This window comes from Marmota flaviventris, chromosome 5 (assembly GCF_047511675.1).
Source record: "Marmota flaviventris isolate mMarFla1 chromosome 5, mMarFla1.hap1, whole genome shotgun sequence".
NCBI classification, from domain to species: Eukaryota; Metazoa; Chordata; class Mammalia; order Rodentia; family Sciuridae; genus Marmota; species Marmota flaviventris.
In genome coordinates this window covers 90,161,581-90,187,903 of record NC_092502.1, presented here as the reverse complement: position 1 = coordinate 90,187,903, position 26,323 = coordinate 90,161,581, and the positions used below count along the sequence as shown (strand labels likewise).

Below are 26,323 nucleotides of genomic sequence, written 5' to 3'. Positions count from 1 at the left end.
TTCCTCTACTCTTATATTAAAACAGCAAGGCAAACATCTGTACCCTAGAAATAAAATCCCTGTGTCATCCTTGTGTGAGCTACCTAGTCAGAAAGGCTCACCACAAGCAGGGCCAAGACTATGACAGAGAGGGCAAGATACTCCTTCTGTGCACATTTAAAAGGGTCCCCCCCAAAAAACACATATTACAATAAATATTTTAATACACAACTGTGAACAATCAAAATTAATGCAGAAAAATCTAAGATGAATAAAATGTTAAAATTCGAAGTAGTAAGTATTACTAATTTTTCCTTTTGCTTCAGGTTCCAGCAAGGCAAAGCAATGTTAGTGATTCTTTCTTTACATAAAATTTTGGTATTTTGTTTATTGTGGCTTTTGTGCCTGAAGCCATCACTTTGCTCACCTCACCCTAGTTTTTTCCCTGCTAACAAGTATGAGGAAAAAACATACTATATAGTAATGCTCATGAATACAAAAAAAGTGATTTAAGAAAATTTCTGCAGTTGGAACATAAAATTCAGTATAAATTAGTTAGTATAGAATAAAATTTGTGAAAGTATGTTATTATTTGTTAGTACTTCCAAATTTTGAAATTGTAAACTATTTTCTTGGGTTTCTATTTTCTGTAATAGAAGTTTAGGTTATTTAGACTTTTACTTTATTAACATTTGGGTCTAGATAATTCTTTGGGGAGCTGACCTATACATCTACCCACTAGATACTAGTATTTCCCGATCTAACAAATGAAAAATGCCTCTAGAAATTACCAGTGTCTCCTGGTAGGAAAATTTACCCCACCCCACTCCACCCCCCAGTGATTAAAGCCATCCCTTTTACTAAAAACTGAAAATTCAGGCATTTTTTAAAATTTATTTTAATTTAGTCATTGATAGACCTTTATTTTATTATTTTTTAATTTATATGTGGTGCTGAGAATAAAACCCAGTGCCACATGCTAGCCAAGTACACTACCACAGAGCCCCAGCCCCAGCCCCAATGCAGGCATTTTTAAATATAATTACTAAAAGTGGTGAGCTCACAAGATAATGAGGAACTGTTAGTCAAATTCTGGGTAGGGGCTGGAGATATAGCTCAAATGGTAGAGTGCTTTCTTTGCATATACAGGGCCTTGGGTTCAATCCCCAGCACCACTAAATAAATAGATCGATTGATTGATTGATAGATCGATCGATCGAGCGATCGATTGATAGATCGATCTGGGCAAAGTAAAAAAAACTAAAAATAAAAATAAAAAATAAAAACAGTGTTTACCTCTCTGATGAGCCAATTTTGCTTTCAGGACATTTTCCAGTAAGCATATATAAACTTTAATTCTGAAACACTAAAGGCAAGGGATTTAGAAATTGAGACTCACCTAACATGAGGTGTCTAATAAAAAAAAAAAAAAACCCTCTCCACATTAAGTTAGACCCCAAAATGGAACTAAGATGAAACATATCCTCCCTGTTCCTCACCACACCCCCAGGACTTTAGCAAAGATTGCTTAGACACTAAGAGAAACAGGAGAGGAAAGGAAAAGAAAAAAAAGAAGGGAAAAACTTCTGTCTTGAAAAATCTTCAGCTACAGGCTGGCCTTCCTGGGGATTTGCTCTCATCACTTTGATTTTTAATTTGCATTTTAAAATAACTAAGGAACAAGCTAGACAAATAATAAAACAATGTAAAAATTGTGTGACCTTTTTACCACAAGTTAATCTTGGAATCAATCCTAGAGGACTGATACCTAACCATATTTGGCAGATGGACATCACACACTTGCCAGAATTTGGAAAATTAAAATATTTGCATGTTACAGTTGATACTTCTTCTGGATTTTTGATGGGCTCCCTTCATGCCAGAGAAAAAACTAAAGATATTGTAGCTCATTGCTTACAAAATTTTGCCACTGTGGGCATTCCAAAACAGTTAAAAACAGATAATGCCCCTGGTTATACTTCTACCTCTTTTAAACAATTTTGCTCATCATTTGGCATTACTCATATAACAGGAATCCCATACAATCCCCAGGGACAAGGCATAGTTGAAAGAGCTCATCAAACTATTAAAATGTACTTATTAAAGCAAAAAGAGGGAATTGGGAAGGGATATATATTCCCCAAAGATAAACTTAAAATAACACTTTTTACTCTAAACTTTTTAAATTTGGATACATCAGGGCTTAGTGCTGCGGAAAGGCATATGTGTCCAAAAAATGTACATAAGCCCAAGGTACTTTGGAAGGATATTCTAACAGGACAATGGAAAGGTCTTGACCCAGTAATTGTCTGGAGTCGGAGGTCTGTTGGTATGTTTCCACAGGGAGAACAGCAGCTGATTTGGATTCTGGAGAGATTAACTAAAGCGATTTCTATAGACCAAAAAGAAGATGATTTGGCTCAAATCCATAACAGCTGATATCCAAAACTCCAATTTGGCTATCCTTACATCTGCGACAGAACCAGGATGCTTTTTTCAATATCTATTGTATTATTACCCTTTCCCACATCACGAAGTTCTATTTTGGTTTTTGAGCTCATACAGACCTAGGTTAATGTTTTGCTGATCACTTCTATTTTTTGACTATAGAGTTTTTAAACATTGCAATGGAGATTTCACCTGTAAAAAGTTATAAGGCCTTTACTATTATGTTATGTGTTGTATGTATTATATTATGTGTGCACACTTGTGTTTTATGTTGTATGTTTGTATGTATGTATGTCCATATATCATATATGATGAGCGCTCATGAAAAAATGGATCCAAATATTTTTTTTTTATTCATGTGATTTAAATGGTTTAATTTAAATTGGGTAAACAGCTGTTGAGGATTGTTTTAAAATGTGAAAAAAAGGAGGTTAACAGATCTGTTTGTTTACTTTCACCTTTCCTTTTCATTATATTTAATAATTCTGTTCAAGATAATGTAAATTGTTAAGAAAATTGTTCTCTTTTAGCGCCTTCTGGAATGTTACATAATTTTTTCTTTAGCCATTATTGCCAGAATTCCTATCTTCATCCCAGTGCCGGTGAAGACAAAGATAAAACCAATCTACAGCTTCTGCAATAGCCATCACTGAACTGCTTGCAGAACTTCCCTGGACTATGTATCACTTGTATGCATTGTGAGCTCACTTGTATGCATTGTGAACTATCTGTTGGTGCAGCGACTTGTGGTAGTGTTGGGGTATTTTTGCTGATGGTGTCATCGGTGGTACAATTTTTCCAAAAGGAGCTATCACTGAACTGCTTGCAGAACTTCCCTGGACTATGTATCACTTGTATGCATTGTGAACTCACTTCTATGCATTGTGAACTATCTATTGATGCAGCGACTTGTGGTAGTGTTGGGGTATTTTTGCTGATGGTGTCATCAGTGGTACAATTTTTCCAAAAGGAGCTGTCAATTGGCTTGGTGTATCTTCCTCCCTTCTGCTTGTCATGGTCGTTCAGCTAAAATTTGGGGGCCAACAGAGGTGAGGCAAAGAACCTCACCCCCCCGCTGGTACAAAGACCTATCCACAGGTGTGGCTGTATGCTGAACTGGTAGTCAATAACGGGTAAGATCCAATTGCAATGGTACCAACCTAAGACAGGAGGCTGACGCCTTGAGGTCAGCTCATCCGATTACGGGTAAGAACCATATGTACTATTGGACAACCTAAGGCAGGCACGGTTCCTAAGCCACATGCTTGTTGTTTAAACAGAGAGGGGGAGATGTTGAGAGCCACAGCTGAAGGGACCCCAGCAAACTTCCAGCTGCCAGCAAACTTCCAGCTGCCAGCTGATGATTGGCTCACAGCGCCCCGGCAACTTCTAGCTGATTGGCTCCTCTGCGGTGATGCTCATTGGGCTGTTTCCCCGCCCTTTCAGTCTATGGAGCTGCTCATTGGGGGACTTTTTTTGGCTCCGCCCACACGACCCAGCCAATCGGCCTCAAGAGCAGGAGGAGTGGGGGAGGTTGAGAGGCTTGTGAGAAGCCGGTGGTGGCAGTTGGGCTCTGAGGGTTTTTCCTGAAGACCTGTGTGGTGCAGTGTGTGGTTCTAAAAATAAAGTTCGTTTCTTTTGACAAGTGGCTCCTGAATTGTGCCCAGCCAGACTGCGGCATTATTGATAAGGGACTTAAAGCTATGATTTTGATAAATGATCCTACGTTCCTTAGCAAAAGCAAATTCAAATTCTTACAAAAAGAAAGTATCTTCATTCTAAGCCTCCAAGACTCTTCAATAAGTTTTCAAGAGGAATGAGAAAGATAACCATGCAGACAAGGAAACAAAGCACCATGGGCAAAAACCTGCAAAAAGATAGGACAATTGACAGCAACCTAATAAGACTTCAGATATTAGAATTACCAGATACAGAATATAAAATAATGCTTACTATACTTTTAAATGGCATGCTTGAAAATATCTGCAGGGATAGAAAACTATAAAAATTATAAAAGTAATTTGAAAAAGAAGCCTAATTAAATTTCTAAAGTTGAAAAATTCAGTTACTGAAATTTAAAATTCAATGCATTGTTTTAGCAGCATATCAAAGCCAGAAAAGTAGAGGATTGGAAGATAGATAAGAAGAACTATTCAAAAAACTATCTAGGAATTAGTATGCAGAGAAGGCTGAGAAAATCTCATATGTGTTTACTCTCAGTTCCAGAATGACCAAAGAAAAAATATAGGCAGAAGCAATCCCATATTCATTAATGGCAACTAACAAACTTTAAATATCTTGAAAATCAAGATACATCTCAAAATTGGTGGTTTGTTTAGGACTACTATTCTCCAGGCAGCAATAATCATGTGTTGTGCTATTCATATTGTCCTTACTTCACCTTTGTGCACTGTCAACAATAAATAATTTTTTAATTACTAATTAAATATCATTAAAAATTCTACATTAGCATTGAGAAGCTATAGTTTTAGTCCATTTAGTGTTGGTACAACAGAATACCACAGATTTGGTCATTTATAAAGAAGGAAATTTATTTCTTACAGTTCTGGAGACTGGGAAGTCCAAGGTCAAGGAGCCTGCATCTGGTTAGAACTTCTTGCTATGTCACCCCATGGCAAAAGTGGAAGGGGAAGAGAGGCAGGAGAGAAAGCAAGAAGGGGTTAAACTTGATTTTTATAATAAGTCTTAGTTTCTCAATAACTAACCTACTCCAAGGTAACAACATTAATACTTTCATGAGTGCAGAACTGTGATGCCCTACTATCTCTTAATGCAGTTGCCTTGGGGATTAAGTTTCCAACATGAACTTTGGGTGCACACTCAAACCACAGTAGTTTTTGGGATATGTATTGTACTTCAGAAAAGTTTTTTAAAAGTGTATATAAAAGGGCACACAGTTTGATATTCGTGAGGCAAATGCTCACAATTGAAATTATAACAATAATTAAGTAGTTATTAGATTCTTATAAAACAACAACAAAATATTTACAGGAAAAGAGAAAACTATAAGCATATTATATTGTGCATTATTTCTTATAGAGATAAAAAATATAAAAGATTATGTTCAAGCAATGCCATTGAGAAAACATTTATCATTTCCTTTGGGAAAATGACAAATATCAAAGCAACCAAAGTCAGTGTGATCATTTCATATATCACATAGTACTATTATTGAGCTGGGGTATAGCTCAGTGGTAGCTCAAGGTCGTGAGTTTGATTCCCAGCACTGGAGGGGAAAAAAATAACACAGTACTATTAATAAGACTTTTATGCTATTTTTTAGTGGTATATAACAGTGCATCTTACAATTCAAATTTGAAGAAAAAAAATGGTATTTAAAGAGAAAATTTCCAGAACTGATTAAAGACACCAATCCACATATTTAAGAAGCTCCAAACTCCCAAGCACTATAAATTAAAGAAAATCCCTGCCCAACTATCATTATAAGCCTATTTTAAAACAAAAATAAAATTGTTAAAAGCAAGCAGAGGAGTCTGGGATTGTGGCTTAGTGGCAGAGGTACTGGATTTGATCCTCAGCACCACATAAAAAAATAAATTTAAGTTATTTGCAATTAAAAATCAACAATTAAAATTAAAAATCTACAAGGCTGAAATTAATTTTTCTTAAAGCAAACAGGGGGCTGGGGTTGTAGCTCAGTGGTAGACAGCTCGCCTGGCTTGTGTGAGGTCACTGGGTTCAATCCTCAACACCACATAAAAATAAATAAATAAAATAAAGTTATTGTGCCCATCTACGACTAAAAGAAAAAAAAATTAAAAGCAAACAGCACACACACACACAAAAAAAAAAAAGCAAGTAGAGAGGTTATATTTTTTTAAAAAAAGACAAATTACGTTCAAAAGAATGGAGTAGAAACTTCTTTGTGTTGGGGGGACAGGGAGGGAGTGGAATGGGTTGAGGGTGGGGTGCTGGGGATTGAACCCAGTGCCCTGTGCATGCAAGGCAAGCACTCTACCAACTGAACTATATCCCCAACACCAAAAGTTCAATTATTGCTGAGATGGGTATTCTCCCCTGATTGGCTCATATTCAACATAATCCTTATCAAAATTTAGAAGGTTTTGGCAGAAATTGACAAGATGATACTAAAATCTATACAGCATTGTGAAATACCTATAATGCCAAAACAATTTTGAAAAAAAATAACAAAGCTGAAAACTTACATTTTCCAATTTCAAAACTTTACATAAAGCAATAGTTATCAAAACAATGTACTAGCAAAAAGATAAACAGATCACTGAAATAAAACTGAGAGCCCAGAAATATTCCTTACATTAAGAAATAAATGCTTATGTGAAAGGTCAACAAAGGTGCCAAAGAAATTCAATGGGGAAGGGACAGGCATTTACACACACACACACACACACACACACACATGTGTGTATATATATATTTTTTTAGTTGTAGATAAAAATAAATAAAGATAATATGTGTCTATGTTTTGCTGACAATCAAACCCAGTGCCTCACACATGCAAGTCAAGCACTTTACCACTGAGCTACAGCCCCAGCCCAGGATGTTTTTTTAACAAATTATTCAAGGAAAATTGGATATCAACATGCCAGAAGATGAATTGAGATCTTTATCTCACACAACAGACAAAAATTAACATAGAATGAATCACAGACTTAAGTGTATGAAGCAATTAAAATTTTAAAACAAAACAAAGTTGAAAAAAATTTCTTAAATGTGACACTGAAAACATGATTCATTTATGTGTGTGTGTATGTATATGTGGGTGGTATTGGATATTTGAACCCAGTACTTCACACATGCTAGGCAAGAGCCTTGCCACTGAGGTACATCTTCCACATTAGAAATTTTTTGATAAATTATAAAGACTGTACATTCATTTTACTTTCAATTGCTTGAATAGACAGAATTAAAGAAAATGTAATTGTTCTAAAGGAATTTTTCTGCCATTCAGTTGCATGAAGAATTCCTATTAAGACAAAACAGAACAGGACACATTTGAAAGTAGAGTTGACCCCTTGATTCAGTTTTACAAATGAAAAGATTCAAGATTATGGTTACTATGGATCCTTTTCCCTACTCAAAAAGAGATTCACCCTATTAATTGTTAGAATGTCCCACATTTTTAAGTTTACATCATCATGGCCTCGTAACAAATTAGGCATTTAAGAAAAACTACATTTTTTTCCTTTAGAAAAAACATTTTTAAATGTGCAGTTTCTCAATAATGTTTTTTTAAATACTAAAAAAAGAAAGCAACTGTTTTTACAGCCTAGACTCAGGCAACTGCTAAAGCAATCTATAGAACCAGTATCAAGAGAAGTTTTATGCCCGTTGGAAAATCATTCTAAAGATTTTTTTAATCTGAAAAATAACATCATCACTGTGTATTCCATTCTGAATTTCAAAGGCAGGAATCACAATGTGTTGTTAAAACAATAGCAACATTTCGCTTTTTGAAAAGACATTTTTGTTTGTCTGAAATACAGAGTTGATTGTATCTTATTACTGTTCAAGAATCTGATACTCACAAAATGTAAGAGTTACAGCAATGTGCCAAATGTCAACCAGGAAAAATGAACCTGATTCATAATTCTCATCAATAAAGTCTAGTCAGTCAAACAAGTGATTTGTAAACATAAATGTTGCCAGAAATTGAATGAAGAATGGGCCACAGTAAAATCCTTAGTTTATTTATTTTGATATTCTTATTTCATTATTTGACTTTTATTGCCATTTTTGATCACTGTTTCTGAGCAGCACAAATTAAATCACATGTATTTATTTAAAAGTTTTCAACTATTAAATAGGCTAAAGAATGTATACATTGGATGACCAGCATATGTAATGTCTTCCTACAAAATTAAGTCTTAAGTATTTTTAGCTTGAAAAAAACGAAACGAAAATGTCATTAAAATGTCATTCCTTCTAATCCCAAAACTCTCTCCCTATTTTACTTATTTAGTGAATATGCTGTTCAGCATAGTTCATTCTATTTCAGTATGTTGTGTGAAGTTCTTTCTATATCTCCTCAAACAAGACATTTAATAGAAACCAATTGATATCAGAAAACTTAAGCTTCCTTTAAATATCTTCATTGTATAGTATTTCCTCAGTTAAAATTATAATCTGAGCCTTCACTATCTTCTAATTTATTGGAGTATAAGGATTCAAAATAATTTTTGATTATCTTCTGTATTTCTGAAGTGTCTGTTGTGATATTGCCTCTTTCATCCCGTATGTTAGTGATTTGAGTTCTCTCTCTTCTTCTCTTCGCTAGCATGGCTAAGGGTCTGTCGATAGAAGAAAAAGTTGGCTACGATCTACAGTCGGTGGGGTCGGGCTCCAAATTCCTCAATAGGACACCCATAGCACAAAAGTTAATAACTAGAATCAACAAATGGGACTTACTCAAACTAAAAAGTTTTTTCTCAGCAAAAGATACAATAAGAGAGGTAAATAGAGAGCCTACAACCTGGGAACAAATCTTTACTCCTCACACTTCAGATAGAGCCCTAATATCCAGAGTATACAAAGAGCTCAAAAAATTAGACAATAAGAGAACAAACAACCCAATCAACAAATGGGCCAAGGACCTGAACAGACACTTCTCAGAGGAGGACATACAGTCAATCAACAAGTACATGAAAAAATGCTCACCATCTCTAGCAGTCAGAGAAATGCAAATCAAAACCACCCTAAGATACCATCTCACTCCAGTTAGATTGGCAGCCATTATGAAGTCAAACAACAACAAGTGCTGGCGAGGATGTGGGGAAAAGGGTACACTTGTACATTGCTGGTGGGACTGCAAATTGGTGCAGCCAATTTGGAAAGCAGTATGGAGATTTCTTGGAAAGCTGGGAATGGAGCCACCATTTGACCCAGCTATTCCCCTTCTCGGTCTATTCCCTAAAGACCTAAAAAGAGCATGCTACAGGGACACTGCTACATCGATGTTCATAGCAGCACAATTCACAATAGCTAGACTGTGGAACCAACCTAGATGCCCTTCAATGGATGAATGGATAAAAAAAATGTGGCATTTATACACAATGGAGTATTACTCTGCATTAAAAAATGACAAAATCATAGAATTTACAGGGAAATGGATGGCATTAGAGCAGATTATGCTAAGTGAAGCTAGCCAATCCCTAAAAAACAAATGTCAAATGTCTTCTTTGATATAAGGAGAGTAGCTAAGAACAGAGTAGGGTCGAAGAGCATGAGAAGAAGATTAACATTAAACAGGGATGAGAGGTGGGAGGGAAAGGGAGAGAGAAGGGAAAATGCATGGAAATGGAAGGAGACCCTCAGAGGTATACAAAAGTACATACAAGAGGAAGTGAGGGGAAGGGGAAAAATAATACAAGGGGGACAAACGAATGTCAGTAAAGGGGGCAGAGAGAGAAGAGGGGAGGGGAGGGGAGGGGAGGGGAGGGGAGGGGGGATAGTAGAGGATAGGAAAGACAGCAGAATACAACAGACACTAGTATGGCAATATGTAAATCAATGGATGTGTAACTGATGTGATTCTGCAATCTGTATATGGGGTAAAAATGGGAGCTCATAACCCACTTGAATCAAATTGTGAAATATGATATATCAAGAACTATGTAATGTTTTGAACAGCCAACAATAAAAAAAAAAAAATTATAATCTGATAGTGAAAGAACATACAACCTCTAATTAATATAAATTAATTATTTATAAAAATTAAATCATAAACAGACAAAATATAACACCAACTTAAATCTTAGCATATTACTAAAGGGGTAATATGAGTGTTTTTCAAATGTAAAACTACTGAACCATGTCAGAATTTATCATTATAGTAATACTAGCCATAATATAACACTTTGACTGGGATTACAGAGCATAAAAATTACAAATTTAGAGTAAATGAAACTTTAAATGTGATAACAAAAGGACCCTCTTTAGTTTTCCTCTGCATAATTTTTAAACAGAAATATTCATTTCCAACTTTAGACTGATTATAACACCAGAGCACATATGGATCTCCTTCAGAAAAATAACAGAGTTAAAATTTATTGGACTCATTATTGAAATCTAATATTTGTTTTAAAAAATCAGCTTTCTAAATTTTATAAGTAAATTTCCAATAACAAATTTTTGATGGTTCATGATAACAAAATTTTGGATATACACTATACATTTTGATAAACTAATATGATTATGGTGAAACTTTGAAAAAGATCCCCTTTTATACACTGAATGCTCCCTGCAAAGCACAGTAGCACTCCACCTTGGAATTCACTTTACCACCATTATCACATTAATGGCCAGTATCACCTTTTCCTATGCAACAAGTTCTTATCAAGCATCAACTCTACACCATGCATTATGTTAAAAATTTGGAATATAAATATGCATTATATATGTAGCATTTGTACTTGCCCTTAAGAAGTCCACAATCTAGTAGGAAAGATGCACACAAATAAGAGCAATAAAATACAGGTTCTAGAGTAGAATCATAGACTGGAAAGGCTCAGACACAAAGGATGATCACTAAGAAAGATTTCAAGAAGTTAAAAAAGCTGAATCTAGAATAAAAAGTTGGTACTTGCCAATGAAGCAAAGAAGAAAGACCATAATGGTCAGAAAGAAAATATGCTGAGGACAAAATACAAAAAAAAAAAAAAAGCTTACCATGATAACATGACTACAAGCTCATTCCATTTAATTGAGATTTTAACATGTAAGGAGTACCTATGATGTCTGGGTGGGTAACAGGAAAAGTTGTTGGAGCTGCCTGAAGCAGTATTCAATTATCCAATAACAGGAGACCTTGTATATACACTAAAAATAATAATACTTATATTTTAAAAACAAAGAAACCACTGAAGGATTTTAAATATAAAAATCATAGAACCATAAGTTTCCATAATGTCTAAACAATTTATGGATTTGATTTTCCTCAACAATGGTCAAACTATCATTTCACATTTCATGATGTATCCATTAGACAACTAATACCACCATTTTAGAAGACCTGTTTTATATTTATATGTAAATAATGTTCCAGAACCAAGGTCTCGACTTCTAGCAAACGTATGAATTAAACGGTAATTCCACTACCTGAAAAGTAGAGCCAACACTCAAGATGCACTACCTGAAAAGTAAAGCCGACACTCAAGATGTACCACATAAATTCTTCAAGGAATACCACCAATATTCTACTTAAAGAATACATGTGACATATGCATATATATATATATATATATATATATATATACACACACACATAACAATAAGTTTAGTACCTAATATACTAAAGGATTGTCAAAAGTTATATCTATGTAAAATCACAAAAGCAAATGTGTTGGCCAGATACATTTTGGTGTACCACAATCAAAACTTTTATACATTATCATTATGAACTAGCCAGACTAGACTTTGAGAATGAAGCAGCCCCATCTATAGTTTTATACATGAAAGCTTTGTGCAGTTTAGTGGGCTGTAGGTATAGCTAAATGGTAGAGAACTTGCTGAGCAAGTTCTCTACCATTGGTGCAGAGTTTGATCCCCTGCACCAGGAGGAAAAGGTTCTTGAAGCATTATACAGCGCTTGGAATTTAAAGTAGAAGTTCAGAGGTTAGTAGTCCAGAATCCTGGGTTAGCCACCGACCTTATGTAATCAAACTCTTAAGTTTCCTCATATAGAATCCTGGGATTATTATTTCTCCCTAATATGACTACTATGAAGACAGAATGAGATTTGGAAAGTACAAACACGAAGCTGAGCAGATTTTATTCAATAATAGCATTTTATTGTCATAACTACAAAAGAATTATTCTATCTATTTATGAACTTAAACTTATACATTAATTTTTTATTTGCTTGCATTGTAATACTAAAGACATTTCCAAAGCCTAGCTCTACTGAAAAGGTTTGGAATAGATGCTGTGAAAATAATAATAACAGTACTGAGAAATATCATCTGAAACTAATGTTTTCAAGGAATAAGATTATGAAAAATGCATCAAGTTATATTTAATAGTTATCTGTAAAGCATAGAAAAGGAGAGTTCTATTTTACTACAGAGATACTGGGAGTCTTTTTGAGGAAAAGAAAGTTGTACAATAACAACCTTTTCTCCAAATTAAAAAAAAAATTCAAATCTCTTCTCCATGCTACTCTTTTTTCACTCCATGGCCTATTCATAACATTTCATATAGATGCTTGGGCTGGCAATATTCATGTAAGCTTATGTATGGTTACAAGAAAGCAGGAATGGAAGAATAGAAGTCCATATCTAGTAGTTTTTTACTTTAGTGAGCATCTGTTTTACCAGTCTTTAACCTTGATATTTATTTATACTCTTAAATAAAGTTAAAGGATAATAACAATAAAAAAGAAGAAACAATCATTAGGGAAAATAGCACAGAGGTTCCTAAAGAACTACTGTATACTCAGGAATCCCTCTTCTGGGTATATTCACAAAGAATATGAAATCACCACCTTATGAATATATCTTCACTCCCCATTCCCATATGCATTATATAGACAAGATCCAGAAATAAGGGTCCATCAACAGACAAATGGACAATGTGTGATATATAAAGATATAGATACACATACACTCACATATACACACACATAAATATATACACACATGTGTATACATATATATGTACACACATTTACATATGGCTATACATGTGTGTGCATAGGCACATGTATGTATGTGTGTATATGTACATATATGTATATATGTGCATATATATGTGTGTATATATATACATATATACACACACACACATAAAGAGAGACTATCATTCAGCCTTAAAAAGGAGATTTTGCCATTTGTCACAAAATGAATGAATGGATCTGAAACATATTATACTAACAAAATAAGTCAGACATAGGAAAACAATAATGCATGATCTCATTTATATGTAGAATCTTTTATAGAAAGCTCAAATATACAGAGAATAAAACTATGGTTATAGGGAGGAATGGGAAGATGTAAGTCAAAGGATACAATGTAGCAGGATGAAAAATTCCAGATATCTAATACACAACATGAGACTACAGTTAATAAAAGTACATTGTATTTAGGATTTTTAAATAAGGAGATTTTAGCTGCTCTTACAACAAAAAGTAATTATGTGAGATGATAGATATACTAATTTGCCTCCCTGTAGTAACTATTTTGCTACCTGTATGATATTCCTTAATAATATTCCTTAATATCATGGCGTGATATTAAATATACACAATAAAATTTATTCTCTGAAAAAAACAAGAGAACACTAGTAAAGCAAGACTATTAAAAAAAATTATTTTGATGATCTGACAATGAAGATGAATTAAGTGAAAACAGGTAGAATAAAAAGGGCCAAAGCAACATTAATACCTGTATCAAGTTAGTTAAATATACTTATTTACATAATTATATACATACATTCACATTCACATATATACATATTTCATGGTTAGGTAAGATTGTGTCAAATCACAAATGTGATTAGTACAGCAAAATGAAATTATGATTATTAAATATGCATTAAATTATATTGGCCTAAACTGAAGACTGCTATGTAAATATACTACTGATTCTTGTAATAATAGTAAACATATGTGGTCATTCACTATACCTCTGGCATAGCAGTCTGAGACAAGCATAAACAATGACTGCCAGTTGAAAGACCAAATAATCTACTTGAAAATGGAAGAGGGTTAGGGTTGTGGCTCAGCAGTAGAGCACTCGCCTAGCACATGTGAGGCCCTGGGTTCAATCCTCAGCACCATATAATTATAAATAAAATAAAGGTATTGTGTCCAACTGAAACAAAAAAATAAAATATTTTTTAAAAAGAAAATAGAAGAGAACTTTTACATTGGTATTGCACTTATCCAGGAATTTCAGAAATAAATAATACATTTTAAAATAAATATACCATATATGTATTTTAATGTATATATTAAACATTCATTCAAATAACAGTTATGGATTATTAGTTAGCTAGCATGTCATATGGAAATAAGAACAGAAGTGAGAGGAACTAATCAAACTGCTCTTAGCTTGGTGTGGTGGCACATGCCTATAGTCCCAGCTACCTGGGAGGCTGAAGCAGGAAGATAGTTGGAGCCTAAGAGTTTGAAGCCAGCCTGGACAACACAGCCAGATCCAGACTCAGGGGATAAAAAAAAAAAAAAAAACTGCTTTTAAGTACATTCAGAAACAACAATGATTACTTCCATTCTTTTTCTGTGTCTGGGTTATTTCTGTGCTATCCTTTAGATTCAAGTAATGAAGCATCGTAGTACAACATTCCGATAATATCTCATAAAACAAAGTTTAACTTAAATTATTGTCTTATAACACTACAAACACAAAATAACATTAATCTGGATCTTTCATATATGAAGATGATACTGACTCACCATAAATAGGTATGAGCTTCAAGTTGTTTCTCCTTAGTGAAGACAGACTTGCTCATCTAGCCGATTTTGCCAAAGCTCCCTGGTGAACAATAGCTTATATCTGCAAGATGAGTATTCACAATGGTCACAGAAAATTACAAAATAAAATAATCAATATAAAAATAAAACTGTCTTCCTTGAAAAACCACTATATTCTGATAGAGCAAAAAAACTGACAAATGTATAAATACTTTTAAATATTTATATGAAATTATATATGTATTTACTCTGACATGTTTATTTTATTCTATATATCACTACTATACAAATAATAAGAGCCTAACCTCTACCCCTAACTAAAAATATTCTCAGCAGTCTTAACAAAAATATTGCTTCTGACATGTAAAATCAGAAGTGCGTAATGATAATGCTCAAAACATGAAAGCATGCCAACTTTACATCCCTCATCACCAGTAGCAATATCTGAGGAAATTACAGAATATTTTTGTTAATGCTAGCAATATTCTCAATAGCATTAAATGCAGCATGACTAGAGCCAAAATTACTTTGACATTTCCCAGAATTCTGAAAAATACTCCCACTTTTTATGAAGAAAAAATACTTTGGTTACTAACTACAGTGTTCATTCTTATTAATACAGAAGTTTTATAATACAATATTTCTACTGCTTCTTGATGTGGAATTTTATCAATTTCTACTTGAATTTCTTCCTTAAGAGTGAGGAGCTTATTACATATTACTGGAGCATATTTTAAATAAGTAAAATTAATGTTATATGCCTTTTTATTATTTAAGAGAATAAGAAATTAGACTAAAAACTTAAAAATCAATAAGAAGCCATTAACAACTAGATACAACTAAACAACATCACAATGCTAAATGCCCAAAATGAGTAAAGCATTCTTTAAGGATTCTATAAACCAATATAAAAATAATAAGGCATAATACAAAAAGTATTGATATTATTAAAACATTTTTTCTTTCAGTTCTCTGTGGCTATTTACAAAACAAACAACTAAATTCTCACCCATCTCCCCTATTAGAGCAGAAAAGATGAAGTGGGAAAGTAACAGCCTCATATAAGGGCAAGGCTGCACCCACAGAGCTGAAGCTCTGGGGCTCCTCTTGCAGGTAGAGATCAGGAAATTTCAACACAACTACTGAAAACATATGCTACAGGGACTGGGGTTGTGGCTCCGTGGTAGAGTGCTTGCCTAGCACATGTGAGGCACTGGGTTCGATCCTCAGCACCCATAAAACCAAATAAACAAAATAAAGGCATTGTGACCATCTACAACCTAAAAAAAAAATTTAAAAAAAGAAAACATATGCTACCTGCAATGCAGGTTCACTGCCACCTGTAACAATAAACTCTGTTAACTTTAAAGCACTGTACACAATGCCCTTTTAAGGGGCCATTCAGGTATATTTTCTTTAACAATTCTCCATTATATTCCTTACCACTATCCTGCACAAACTCACTAAAACTGGGAATCCTCCACTAGGCCACAAACTCCGAAAGTTCCTCTTCATTTTGGTTTCCAATTTCTACAATACCTAGCACAGCATTTAAATAATAGTTTGGTGTCCAGCATAATGGTGCCTGCCTGTAAAATTAAAACAAGAATGGGGGCTGAGGATGAAGCTCAGTGGGAGAACACTCCCAGGTTCAATCCCAAGTATCACATATAATAATAACAACAAAAACACCAAGAGTTTAGTAACAGAGGAAAAGGTGAAAACTGACCACAATAAAACCCTGTTATCAATTCTATGACAAGTTTTATAGAAAGTGCTACGACTAAGAAGAAGGAAAACTAGGCTTAGAATAAAAACTTCAGAGAGGAAATGTCATTTGCAATGAGTACTAAAGAATGAATAGCTGCTAGAAAGAGGGACACATAGATAAAGGACATTCTTAGTGGAGAGAAGAGGTGAAAATTATGGAGGTGCAAAAAGGTATACAATATTCTGAGATTGTCAAGTAGCTTTGGGAACACTAAAGATGAGAAGACAAAGGCATGAGGAAGATCACAGAAATGATAAAAAGCTGGACTTCTACCCTTACTAAAGGAGTTAAGCCAAGAGAGTGATATAATTATTTAAAAGACCTTGGCAGCAGTACAAAAGGAGGTGGGTAGGGGACAAGGCAAAGGACTCAATCATATAAGACCAAGCTGGCTTGACTAGATGGTAAAGGGAAATATGGTGATTCAACGCATCACTAGACTCTCAGGGGTGTTAACCATTGAGTCTTGAACTCAGATATAGACTCAAAGAACAATACAGAATTTAACTTATTTTAGAAAACTATATGACATAATCTGAATGAAAAAGATGGCAGGAACTTGACTGGGATTTTATCAAATGCCAAAATGTTAATAATAACTAACTCTGAGTATTAGAGTTATGGGTCATGTTTTTCTTGTTATTGATATATTCCAAATACTCTACACAATAAAATTAAAATAAACCTTTCTTGAAGTTTAATAGCTAAAATCAGCACTAAATATTTAAAATGGTCTAACAACACTTTCTCTCTTCATAACCACAACTCACCATACATAAAATAACTATTCCTGCATCAGGACTTTAACTCATATTGCCCTCCTCTGCAACATTCTCTTGCCCAAAATGTCTATGGAAATCCAAACTTCATCATACCATTAGCTACTGTTAACTTTAAATTCTGTTATCTTATACAGTCCTATATATTTTGATATCTAATCATATTTAATTTATCCAAAACTATCCCCAATAGTTCTACAAATTGTTCTTCCTACAATTTTTTTATAAAAACAAAGCAAGCCCCAAAGCAATCCTATTCCAAAACAAATAGTCACACATGACTCATTTATGGACATATGTTCATACCAATGTTTTGATAAACTTCAAACTTATGTGTATAACCACTACTAAAGAGTTTTCAAATATACTATATCAGAAAAATTGCCTGTAGGTATGCACTAAATTGTATCCCCTAAAGAGAACGTGCAGTCCTAATCTCTAGTTCCTGTGAATGTGACCCTATTTGGAAATAGGGTCTTTGCAAATGATCAAATTAAGATGAAATCATTAGGGTGGGCCTTAATCCAATGTTACTGGTGTCCTTATAAACAGGGAAATTTGGACACAAAGACAAACATGCATACAAAAAGGACACCAAGTAAACATGAAGACAGAGATCAGTATGGCACATCTCCAAGCCAAGAAACAAGAAAGAGGGGCTGGGGTTGTAGCTCAGGGGTAGAGAACTTGCCTCACATATGTGAGGCCCTGGGTTCAATCCCCAGCACCACATAAAAATAAATGAGCAAATAAAATAAAGATTAAAAAAAAAAAAAAAAGAAACAGGAAAGACTTCCAGCAAATATCCAGAAGATAGAAGAAAGGCATGGAATACATCCTACCCTACAGCCCTCAAAAGGAAGCAACCAGATCACACCTTAATATTAGACTTCCATTCCCCAGAACTTGACAACAAACCATTCTGTTTTTTTAAGCCACCCAGTTTTGTGATACTTTGTTATAGCTGCCCAAGCAAAATAATACACCTACTAAGGGAAACCATGATTTTTACCCCTTGAGAGTCACTAAAAGAAAAAATATTCTAAAGGTTACAAATCATAAATTTAAAAATTTCTTGCTATTTACTTTTCACTCTGGTAGCAAATACACTTTTTAATAGCCAAGTCAACCTAATGCCAAAATAAATTTACGTTTTAAACATAAGTCTTTCTTCATTCAATGTAGCACAATTGGAACAGATATCATCATTTAAATTAATATTGGAGAATGTAATCATCCTATTGACTGGTATATAATAATACCAGGAGGGCTGGGGTTGTGGCTCAGTGGTAGAGCATATGCCTACACTCATGAGGCACTGGGTTCAATCCTCACCACCACACAAAAATGAAAAATAAATAAAATAAAGCTATTTTAAAAAGAGTTTAGTTTGAAAAACGAATACCTGGAGGTTATTTAATTTTTCCTTTTTGTTTCTTAACAGAGTTGCTTCATGTGTTTTATATACCTGTAAGAATATAATTTGAACCATAATCAAAAGATAGCATAATGAATTACTTGACAAGAAACAATGGCATTGGCATATAACAGGAAAGGGCTACAGAGTAACACATATTTCAATGAAATCCTTGATCTGTCATTTACTAACTATATGACTCTAGCAAATTAAACATGTTTAAGCCTTGAACTCTTTATCAGTAAAATAGGAATTTTACATTTTACATGAATGGATTAAATTAAATAATATATGAAATTTACTTAGCATATAATGATGATAATAGAATTTTGCTGTTTACAGAACAGAAAAATTTATAACTTAAGGGGTTTTATATACTTCTCTTGGATAGGAAAAATAATTAGGCAAGGTTATGTAAGAGCAAAAGTCTTGAACATACATACTATACATAAAAATATTGCCTTCAGCTAATTCCTTATTATAAAATTCAGGACTTTTCAAATTTTAAAATTATTTGTCACAACTTGCTGTGGTTTGAAACTGGAATGTCCCTCAAAAAGCTCATGTGCTTAAATCTTTGTCCCCGGTGCAGAAGGTTCAGAGTTGGGGCTTCCTGAGCTAAGCAGCCTTCCTCCACCATGTCTTTCTGCCATGATGTTTTTCTACTTTGGAGCCAGACAATCATGGACTGAAAGCTTTAAAACCATGAGCCAAAATAAACTTTTCCTCCTCTAGGTTATTCCTAGTTATTTTGGTCACAGCAACACAAAGCTGACCAACATACAACTCAAAACACATTTGAACTTAATTTCTGAACTGCAATACAAATAGGATCTTGGTGATTTGGGGCTCTGTCAATAGACATCAGTTGGCTTTCAAAGTTCCACAATATCACTCTCTTCTTCCCTCTGATCACTAAGCATTAACCAGTTCAAAAAACTACCCGGATAACCCTAGTAGTATGGTTAAATCCACTGTAACCATCTTCCAAGTATCACTAAATGTGTGTGCCTCTTTATAAATATAAATCTTTTAAAATATATATCTCCAAAGTTAACTAGAACTAGGGGAATAGCTCAATGGTACAGTACACAAGTCCCAGGTTTCTATCCCTTGCACTGCAGATAACAACAACAAGTTGAAAAAGAGCTTATTTTGGAATTCAAATACTTATTTTGAGAAATATGTAAGTAATGCAAAACTCAATATATCACTAAAATCCAAAGGACCTGGTACCTCATGCAAACACTCTACACCACATACAAATTTTACTTCTACTGCTAATTATCATACATACAAACTGAAACTTATATCTATATCTTCATATTTTAAAACAGAAGAGGTTATTGCACAATTAATCCCAGAAAGACCGCAACTATTATAGAGAAAAAATAGTAATTTTGTCAACCTTTTCATCCAAAACAGTTATCTGCATTGGTCAAATTTGCCAGAAAATGAATATCAGCAACCCACTTCTTGTGAGACAGCTAAATGGTAATTATTCTTAGCATCATTTAATAAATCATTGGTCAACAAAATGAAACTGAATCCCTTTCTCTCGCCATGCACAAAAGTTAATTCAAAATGGATCAAGGAGCTCGATATCAAATCAGAGACACGCCGTCTGATAGAAGAAAAAGTTGGCTACGATCTACATACTGTGGGGTCGGGCTCCAAATTCCTCAATAGGACACCCATAGCACAAAAGTTAATAACTAGAATCAACAAATGGGACTTACTCAAACTAAAAAGTTTTTTCTCAGCAAAAGAAACAATAATAGAGGTAAATAGGGAGCCTACATCCTGGGAACAAATCTTTACTCCTCACACTTCAGATAGAGCCCTAATATCCAGAGTATACAAAGAGCTCAAAAAATTAGACAATAAGAGAACAAACAACCCAATCAACAAATGGGCCAAGGACCTGAACAGACACTTCTCAGAGGAGGACATACAGTCAATCAACAAGTACATGAAAAAATGCTCACCATCTCTAGCAGTCAGAGAAATGCAAATCAAAACCACCCTAAGATACCATCTCACTCCAGTTAGATTGGCAGCCATTATGAAGTCAAACAACAAGTGCTGGCGAGGATGTGGGGAAAAGGGTACACTTGTACATTGCTGGTGGGACTGCAAATTGGTGCAGCCAATTTGGAAAGCAGTATGGAGATTTCTTGGAAAGCTGGGAATGGAGCCACCATTTGACCCAGCTATTCCCCTTCTCGGTCTATTCCCTAAAGACCTAAAAAGAGCATGCTACAGGGACACTGCGACATCGATGTTCATAGCAGCACAATTCACAATAGCTAGACTGTGGAACCAACCTAGATGCCCTTCAATGGATGAATGGATAAAAAAAAATGTGGCATTTATACACAATGGAGTATTACTCTGCATTAAAAAATGACAAAATCATAGAATTTACAGGGAAATGGATGGCATTAGAGCAGATTATGCTAAGTGAAGCTAGCCAATCCCTAAAAAACAAATGCCAAATGTCTTCTTTGATATAAGGAGAGTAACTAAGAACAGAGTAGGGTCAAAGAGCATGAGAAGAAGATTAACATTAAACAGGGATGAGAGGTGGGAGGGAAAGGGAGAGAGAAGGGAAAATGCATGGAAATGGAAGGAGACCCTCAGAGTTATTCAAAAGTACATACAAGAGGAAGTGAGGGGAAGGGGAAAAATAATACAAGGGGGACAAACGAATGTCAGTAGAGGGGGCAGAGAGAGAAGAGGGGAGGGGAGGGGAGGGGAGGGGGGATAGTAGGGGATAGGAAAGGCAGCAGAATACAACAGACACTAGTATGGCAATATGTAAATCAATGGATGTGTAACTGATGTGATTCTGCAATCTGTATATGGGGTAAAAATGGGAGCTCATAACCCACTTGAATCAAATTGTGAAATATGATATATCAAGAACTATGTAATGTTTTGAACAGCCAACAATAAAAAATTAAAAAAAAAAAAGATAATCCCTCAAAAGAAGTTTGTAGCTCCTATTCCCAAAACATCCCTGAGCCAGCTAAGGTGTGGGATAATTTCATTTTATAGTGTAAAGGCATGTTTCATGAACATTGTTTCTGAAGATGCGTATCATGTCTTGAAGTAAACTTTTACTGTGCATGACTGTTTAAAGTGGTTTGAAAACACTATGCTGTTTTTCAGAGCTGATATCTGTTCAAGGCCTCAGAAATTCCAAGGGTACCAGTTTCTATTTTTTGGGAAACTGCTCCATCTTTGCAGGCATCTGGGTGTTCCTCTGGATACCCTCACAAACTTATCTGTATTCCTGGTAGACTCAAATCCACCCCAGTTCTGTTCTTTCCTCATAAGAACTTCCTCATAAGGCTTCATTTCATTTGTTAAAGGGTCCCAATGCTAAAATAAAATATTTGAAAACCATCAAAAAATAAATAAATAAATAAATCATTGGTGAGCTATAAAAATATGTTCAATGCTATAATAAATTCAATAGCAGCATCCAAACTAATGTGTGATCAAGATCAAATATAGGGGCTTTGAAAAATCTTTATAAAAACATGTTTTACCTTTATATTTAGTGTGGTTGTAACTTGAACTCAGCTAGGCTTTGTTAGTTGAGTTTTAGAAAAAGGAACTAGGTATGATGGTACAGGACTATAATCCCAGCTACTTGGGAAGCTAAGGCAGGAAGATCAAAAGGCAGAGGCCAGCCTTGGCAAACTAGTGAAACCCTGTCTCAAGATAAAAAAATTAAATAAAAAGGGCTGGAGATGTAGTGATAGAGCACCCCTGGATTTAATCCTTACTACGAAAAAAGAAAAAGAAGAAAATTGAACTTGCTTCTTAGTAAATTAAGTAAAATAAATGTCTCTTTTCAGAGAATTGTTACTATTATGTAACAATTTTTTGTTTGCTGAATAAATAAAATAAAGGATCCATTTACAACTAAAAAATATATTTTTAAAAAAGAAGGCACAGTTAAAAAATAAATTAACATATTTAATTTAAACAAAATAGAGTATTGAGAAAAAAAATCTTAAGATCTTATTTTAAAGAATTGATCTGAAATTTTAAAATGCCATACTCTATTTATTCAAGATCAATATTAAGAAAACTTTAATTTTGGCAACCCCAAACTATAATTCCAAGATTTCTTTCAAAAGGTGAATAGCAAGAGAAAGTAAAATATATTTTCTTTTTTTTTAAAGTCCCATTATAGTAATATTAATGTAAAATCACATGAGGTATTATATTAAGAAAATATAACCTGTTACATTTTTGGTAAAAGATCATATCAATTATTATCTTCCTGAGGGCAAGGACTATATCTTTAACTATGCCATATGCCTGAAGTATGAAAAAAACTCAATAAGTATGTGTTGACTATATCTTAAAAACACTAGACAAAATTTACATAATATTCCTAAGAATAAAATACTGGGAAAATCCTAAATATCTGAGAATTCAAGATAGGACACAAAGAAATTTTTACAACATGCAAATCTATAGTTGGCTGAAAAAAATTCCACCCTTTTTTGCCCACAGACAACTTTGAAATTAAGCTACAAATTGTATACTGGCTATATCAATGGAAAATATACAGCCAATGCTGCTAGCTTTGAAATAATTTCAACTTGTACTAAAATGAAGACATTGAGAACAGTACCGTATTTAAGCTGCTATATGAAAAAAAGTCCATATTATTCAGTTTTATCTACCTAGTAGAGTAGAATAATATGGGGTAATTAAACCAGTATAGAAAATTATTTACATTACAGATGTTCTCCATAAATTACAATTAGACTAAAAACAGTCTTTTAAAATATTCTCATACATGTGCTTCCCCAGAAAGAAAGCCTTCTTAGACAGAAATTAAATAAATCATATTTTGTAAGGGTGACTAAAGTAATGCCTAAATAAAAGGGGTACTGAATACTTGTATCTGATTACAGATCTCTCCTTACGCTAATATGATGGTGAAATTTTCCTACTAGAAGATGCTAAACCCATAAGATAATTTGACCTAAAATAGTCAAAGACATATGTGCTATCTGGTTTACTTATTAAATCTTGGGAATATTTATAGCATTGACAAAATTGCTATTAGTAGCTTCATTCACCCTAAAGAATATGATTATTGGTATTATAAGTTTCCAGTATGTATTTACAGAAGAAAGCAAATAATTTCCTCAACCAACTATTTGATTTTGAAGCAACAAATTTTGGGAAAAAATGATTTTACAATAGGATATATAACTCCAACCTCCAGTTTTACAACTATTTTTTCATAGATGCGTGGCACTGTGTAAATGTTGATTCAAGCTTAATCATCTCAACTAAGAATGAATTAAATTTGTTAGAATAAAAACCTGAAAAAGAAAGCACATGCATATAATTCTAAGTTTTAGAATGGGTTTTTTCTCCAAAGGGATTTTTAAAATGTGTTTCCACATTATTCTATTTGTGCTATTTTCACTTTAGGACTGGCAAGTTGGTCACGAAACAGAAACAAGAAACAAATTCATTTTCACATAAAAAGCCATTTGTGATGTGAACATAGCATAAACTACACCAAAGAGGAGAAAATAATTCCTTAAAGTCCTTACTGCAAAATATATTGAAAATAGGTACATGTACATGAAAAGAGACAATTATGTTTGTGCCTGTCTCTATTTTCCTGCTCTAGTTAGATTGAAGAGGGCAAAAAATTAACTGTAGGGTAAAGAGCTTAGTGAACGTCTCATTATATCCAAACTATCACTGTTTCCAGGAAAGTCCAAAAAATATAGAAGGGACTCACAGGCTCTAGAAGACACACTGTCTTATCGATGTATGAGGAGCTTCCAGGCTAACGTGGCTTCACTGTTTTTCCCTATAAGGAAGAAAAAAAAAAAAAAAGTCAGAGGGGAAAGTGTCTCTCTCTCTCTCTCTCTCTCTCTCTCTCTCTCTCTCTCTCTCTCTCTCTCTCCTCTTGCTCTTCTTCCTAACCTCTCTCTCTCCCTCTCCTTTCACTTAAGAACAACCCCCCAAAATGATAGGCAAAGTGAAGAGAGGATGCCTGAATTGATGTCAGGAGAACTGGGTTTTATTCCCTGCTCCCTGACTTACTATATGGTCTTTTGACATTATTTAAACTCTCTAGACCTCTCTTTCAGATTATTTTCATTTTTTCACACATGGAAAACAAGACATAATATAATATTTTTTTAATGATGGTTAGAAAGACATCAGAGACCAGTAGGGGAGAACAAAGACAGTACAATATAAAGCATGCCCAGTTACAGGTAATTAGACTAAAAGGGTTCTAACAACAGTTACAGCTCAAACATTTTAAAATTCTCTTATTTAAAAGTGGAGGCCACTTAGGTCAAATTTTTAGATCATGTAAAAAAAAAAAAAGTACCTAAAAGGATAATTACCATCAAATTTAAGAAGCCATAAGGGAATATATTCCAAAAAGTATATTCAATGACACATTCAATTGCACTGGTAATACTGGTAATACTGTATTTCTCAAACTGGATTTATGATACATAAGTGCTTATATTTCTTTATTTATAATTATTTTTCATCTGAAATACTTTTAATCATTTTTTAATATAACCACCAAAACATCTTTAACCAAAAACTGAAATAAATGAAAATATTCCTGTGGAATTTGAAAGGTAAATGGAAAGAGTTTTGTGTGGTTTCAAACATTTTCCTGCTAAACTTTAAAGGTAAATATGGGGGCTGAGAATATAACTCAGCAATAAAATATGTGCTTAGAATATGCAAGACCCTGGGTTCAATCCTCGCACCAAATATTTTAAAAGGTAACTATAACTATGTGCCCTAAATATAAGAAGGAAAGTGTATGCTGTAGCTATTTTCAATTTTCCAACTTAGTAAAATAAAAACTACACAAATGGCACAAAAAAAATGACCTGTATGATTAGTAGCATGATATACCCATCCAAGAGCATTAAGAGAGATACCAAATAATTTGTACTCTAAACATACGCTTAAGAAAAATATATTGAAGAGTGACATCTGAAAATCCTGTGTACAAACATGAATTTGGTTGGTTGATTTTATTGAGACAATAATAACTGTAATAACTTACCTAAAGTAAGCAAAGACCTTTCTCAACCCCTACATGGACCTTACATGTAAAAACAGTGACTCTGGTATCTCTGAAATTTTCCAAAAAGGAAGTATAGGTCATTCAACAAAATATATTTACTGTATACTACCATAATAGCTATTTAATTGTTATCATTATGATGCAGATATATAATGGAAACAGATGTTCCTTTTTTCCATTCAGCAAAGCACAGGAAAAGCACAAACTTGCTGATAATGCATGGACTACTACCATAGCACAATAGAGGCAAAAAAAAGACATTAGCACATGACAATATTAGTTTTTACTACACAACTAATTGCATAAAAAGTATAACTTGAGATCATTAAATCAATATAATTTTCAGCACTACAGAAGGGAAACA

The 26,323-nt window shown here is 33.9% G+C and overlaps 1 long non-coding RNA gene across 5 annotated transcripts in view; it reads right to left on the bottom strand.

Annotated features, from left to right (window-relative positions):
* The window catches only part of LOC139705785 (uncharacterized), a 120,535-nt gene that overhangs the window by 78,695 nt on the left and 15,517 nt on the right, over positions 1 to 26,323 (bottom strand). For 3 of the 5 annotated variants that reach the window (XR_011707608.1, XR_011707610.1, XR_011707609.1), the window contains 3 exons: positions 24,634 to 24,705; positions 14,858 to 14,957; positions 4,990 to 5,047 (listed from right to left, as the gene is read on the bottom strand). This is a non-coding gene — a long non-coding RNA (uncharacterized lncRNA). Of the gene's footprint in view, positions 1 to 4,989; positions 5,048 to 14,857; positions 14,958 to 18,830; positions 18,894 to 24,633; positions 24,706 to 26,323 lie in introns of all 5 variants that reach the window. The other 2 variants (XR_011707611.1, XR_011707612.1) reach the window with 1 other exon arrangement.